The 5,374-nt window shown below is 37.5% G+C and overlaps 1 pseudogene; it reads left to right on the forward strand.

Moving 5' to 3' along the window:
* Positions 1–313: 313 nt before the first annotated feature.
* LOC132663365 (T-complex protein 1 subunit gamma pseudogene) lies at positions 314–922 on the forward strand (annotated as a pseudogene).
* Positions 923–5,374: the final 4,452 nt, after the last annotated feature.

Raw genomic sequence — 5,374 nt, forward strand, 5'->3', positions numbered from 1 at the left:
AAGCTAAGGTAGAGGGCAGTGTATTCTATACTCCCTCACCAAGACTGAAAAACATCTTAAATGCTTTTTCTAGCTTGGCTTCTGGCTTCGTTTTAGGTTTTCTTATTCTGGTAGCGAAGAAATTTTGTACGTCCTCATTTTGAAGACTTAGAGAATTTCAGTGTGGTCCTCACAGAAAAGAGCATCTCAGATTTAGCTCAGTACTGCCTCATCCAGGCCAATGACACAGCAGTCAACAGAGTCCAGAAGACAACAATTGCATTGCTAAAACCTGTGGGCCCAGACAGTGCCAGAGCTGAGAGAAGATGTCAGGATGGGAGCAGCCATGTTGAAAGTCAAGAAAATTGTCAATGAGTACCTTAAAATCATCACTGAATGCAAAGACCCCAAGATCTAAACCATTCTTCTCCATGGGGCCAGCAAAGAGATCCTCTCAGAAGTGGAATGCACCCTCCAGGATGCCATGTTATTGTGCCACAGTGTCTTCCTGGACCCCTAGCTACTTCCAGTGGGTGGAACCTCTGAAATGGCTATGGCCCATACTTTGACAGAAAAGTCCAAAGCCATGACTGAGGTGGAACAATGCCCATACAGGACAGATGCCCAAACCTTAGAGGGCATCCCTTGTATACTTATCCAGAACTGGAGGGCTAGCACCATTCTCTGCTTACCTCTCCCTGCAGCCAAGCACATCTATGACAACCATGACACCTGGAAAATAAATGGTGAGAAAGGTACCTTGGTTGTCATGAAAGAATTGGGCATCTGGGAACCATCGGCTGTCAACCAGCAAACACACACGACAACAATGAAGACAGCAGTTCGGCTACTGCAGGTTGATGACATCATCTGAGGCCACAAAAAGAAGGGTGATGACCAGAGCCAGCAAGGCGGGGCTCCCAGTGCTGCCCAAGAAGAGTGAGTGGCAGGAAAGTTGATCTCAACACACAGAGCCAGCAGAGGGTCTCTCTTCCTTGAGCCAGACTGCCAGGGACATTTTGAACGTCTTTGTTTGGAAGGGATCAGGTTGAAGGGCAGCCCTAGCCCCTTTCTGTCCCAAGTCAGTCTGCAAAGGGAGCTGACATGCAATTCTTTCTTGTAAGTTTTCCATTTAGTTTGCTTCCAATGATTACATCTAAGTCATTCGGGAAAAAAAAAAAAAGCTAATATAATTAGACTGTTAACAACATGCAGACAGAATGTAGAACTCAGTGAACTAAGTCTGGGGTGGGTTAAGAAGAACGTTGTAGCATTTATTTAGCACCGTCCAAATAACAGTGGAGTTGGAAAACAAGAGGATTCTGATCCTTAAATACCTGAGGTCTGCTGTGAGACAGGAAAAAAAAAAGCCCATCAAGGTTTTTCTTTTTCTTATGAACCATGGAAGAAGCCCCTTGAAAACTCTTCTGATTTTCTGCTCACTACAATCTTCTAATCACCGAGCCCTCACACCAGCAATGTCCTGCAAACCTCCCAGAGAACTGCCGTCTCGCTAGGTTCTTGTTAGAATTACACAAGGAGACAGTAAAGAAAACACACCCTCCCCAGTTCCTGGCACTCACTGCTATAAGCAGGAATACCTTAATCCAAAGACTGGTATTTAACCTGGCAACAAGACAACTGAATTCTATCCCAAATAAAGTAAAAAGGCGGCACAAGTGGAATCTTATCTGGCTTTATAATTCTTCCCTTTGAAGTGAAATAGAAGTTTGGAAGACCTTTACTTCTTTTGTCTTGTTGAGGATACGGAAGGAGCTGAAACACCAATCGGCCTTTAAATCTCGGCACTGAGAGAGCAATGCCACTTTGGAAACTATGACTATATGAACAACCAAAGATTCCCATTTTTCAGAACTGAGAGAGCAATGCCACTTTGGGAACTATGATTATATGAACAACCAAAGATTCCCATTTTTCAGAACTGAGAGAGCAATGCCACTTTGGGAACTATGATTATATGAACAACCAAAGATTCCCATTTTTCAGAATCTATGCAACAGTCATTACCCTACTAAACAGACTCCCCCCACCACAATCTCCTCCCCTAAGAAACTGATTCCTTCATGTAAGCTCGTGTAGATCCTTCAGATTTGGGGAAAATATGTCCTTTTGCTGGTCCTAGTAAATAAATTAAATTAGTCTAAGTGCAGTCCTCTTTTCTGTGTATTTTCCCAGCCTCTTTTGCTAGGATGTATATCTGAAAATATGTTTTCAGATACAAAATGACATAAGAAGTCCTGCAGGGGAAATCTGGAGAGAGATTATCTTTACAGATAAATATGCATAACTTTCAGAAAAGAAAGGCATTTTCCCTGGATCTGTCTTTTTTGCTTAAGATGTAGGGATGAAAATGTGATGCCTGGAGCTGTGACAACCATGTTGTCACAGTGAGGCAATACAGTCCAAGGATGAAAAGCCAACACTCTGAGCACTATAAAACAGAAGCGCTGAGATCCTGCATCCTTGACATTGTTGCACCTCTGAAATAAATCTGGACATACCTACCTTTAGTCTTTTTTTACTACATTAAATATCTTCGTAATTTGAGACATTTGGTGGGTTTGTAGCTATTCACAGCCAAATCAATCACTACATACTCAACTTCAAGCAGAGAGGTGGAAGAAATGTAGATGACAGTCAAATATTATTTGATAAAAGTATATGAAATCTTCTTCTCTCACTATGTATGTATTTAAATTTGTTACATTTCATTTTTTTAGTGTTTTATTTTTTTTTTTGAGGGGGTGGGTAGGGGAGGGAGAGGGAGAGGGAGGTATGCACAGAATCCAAAGCAGGCTCCAGGCTCTGAGCTGTCAGCACAGAGCCCAACACGGAGTTCAAACTCACGAACGCTGAGATCATGACCTCAGCTAAAGTCAGATTTTTAACCAACTGAACCACCCAGGCACCCCTGTTCCATTTCATTTTAAATATGATAAATTGTGTTTTTAGCCAAAGAAGAGTAGCATTCCAAAGACTGGCAACTCCCAGAATATATAGGGAGGTTTTAGATTTAAACTCACTGGGAATTCTTACACTCTTCACAGACATAGTTTCATTAACACAAAGATCTGACCCTGACCACCATAAATGGATATTTTAATCTCAGGTTCCTGAATCTAAGTCTCTGTCATGCTGTATGTCAGTGCAAAAGAGAAAGGTAATCTTAGTGTAGAGATCTTCATAAACCCATGGGGTTAATTTTTTGAACTGTCATTTTGTTTGTTCCAAACCCCACTTTGGTTCTACTTTTCAACTCTCCCAGCTAGAAAGTAATTCACTAGCATAGTAGTATTGGCTAGAAATGTAGATTAGGTTTATTTTTTAAATAAGTACCTATTTTTGGTTAGCCAAATAATTGAATCTTTCACATAGTTAAAAAGTCAAGTAATGCAAATAAAGTCGAAGTGCTTGCTGCTGTTCTCTCTAGGGGTGACTTCTGTCGAATGTTTGTGATTCTCCCAGATCCTTTCTATTGATTTGTTTACAAAGCTTCATCTAATGTGTGTGTGTGTGTGTGTGTGTGTGTGTGTGTGTGTGTGTGGTTGTACACTTGTTTATATACATAGAATTCATAGTTTTGTGTTTTCTATTTGCATAAAGAATTTACACCATACACATCATTCTTTTTTCCACCCTATGTGTCTCTTTGATTATTGCATAGAATTTTATACAGTGTGCATATACTACAGTTTAACACCTATTATTCATTATATAGGGGGTTTCTGATACTTCGTTTTATAAAGAATACTGCAATGAACATCTTTCTATACGCATCAGTATAAGTGAATCTCAGGAGAGATGAGGAAGTAGAATGCTTGAGCATACACAGTTTACACTTTAATAGAGTTTGCCCAAATGATACTCAAAATTTTACATCCACATGGAAAGTTCACAAAAGTACCTACTGCTCAATCACTTGATATTATAGGATCTTTGAACTTCTGATAATCTGATCTATGAAAGTGGGCATCTGAGAGTTGTTTTAATTCAGTTTTCAGAATGTGGACAAGGTTAAGCATCTCTTCATAAGTATACAGGCCATTTGTATTTCCTCTTCAGAGAATAACTTCTTATGTGTTTATTTTTTTACTGAGTTTTTAAATCTTTTACTTATCTTTAGAGGCTCTTTATGTACTCTGAATACTAACATTTATCTTTAACAAACAATTATTTTTATCCAAAATATTTTATCCAAGTAGTCTTCATTTTTATAGTGACTTTTTGGCATAAAGAATACAATTTGGATGGGGTGCCTGGGTGATTCAGTTGGTTAAGTATCCAACTTCGGCTCAGGTCATGATCTCATAGCTTGTGAGTTTGAGCCCCATGTTGGGCTCTGTGCTGACAGCTCAGAGCCTGGAGCCTGCTTCAGATTCTATTCCCTCTCTCGCTCTGCCCCTCACCTCCTCGTGCTAAGAATAAATAAAACATTTTAAAAAAATCTTTTTAAAGAATACAATTTGGCATAGTCAATTTTTCAGTGTCTTTATTACCTTTGCTTTTGTTTTAGTTTATGCATGCTCTCCATAACCCACATATATATTATATACTTTATATTTATGTATTTATATAATATGTATTAACCCATTTTACTATATATTTCATATTATATAAAATATAACTTTTATAAAATATATTAAACAATATATTTATATTTATATAAATTCTATAAATATTTATATATTTATCAATATATTGATATTAATATTAATAAATGTATTATTTTTTATTTTATATATATTATATAAAATATAATATACATATTATATAATATATATTTTATGTTATATATTATATAATATGTATATTATATTAATGGAGACACAATTGTACTTCTGGAATAATTCCTATACATTTGGAGAATAAATGCAAATAGATTCATCCCTTCCCCACCACACATAAAAAAGTAAATTTCAGCTACACCTAAAACCTGAAGGTAATATGTAAGTTAGAATGAGTCTGTACCAAACAGTCATCTGTCACATACAGCCAGCACAGTGTTAATGTGGCTTAGATTTAGAGCAGTACCTCACCTGAAATTGATGTCTAGGAAATCGACATTGAAATCGGTAATACAACCATGTGAGACTCTGTTTACATGCAAGTCTAATAATCACATTATATGGATACTTCAGGCCTCATGTATGTGAGCTGTACTGAGAAAACATGACTACAAGCACATACTTCATGGCCATAAATCTGTGAACACAAGCTAGCTTTCACAGAGGAGAGGTTACATATTCCATTGAGAAAAGTGAATTTTGTAATGAAACCATTTTGTTAAAAGAAATTTCTAGAGTCGGGAAATAGAAAAGTAATTGAAAATTTTTTTTCAAGTGAAAGAGAAAGAGCTGATTTCCTGCCATGTTAG

Source organism: Panthera onca, chromosome D4 (assembly GCF_046562875.1).
Source record: "Panthera onca isolate mPanOnc1 chromosome D4, mPanOnc1 haplotype 2, whole genome shotgun sequence".
In the NCBI taxonomy this organism is placed as follows: domain Eukaryota; kingdom Metazoa; phylum Chordata; class Mammalia; order Carnivora; family Felidae; genus Panthera; species Panthera onca.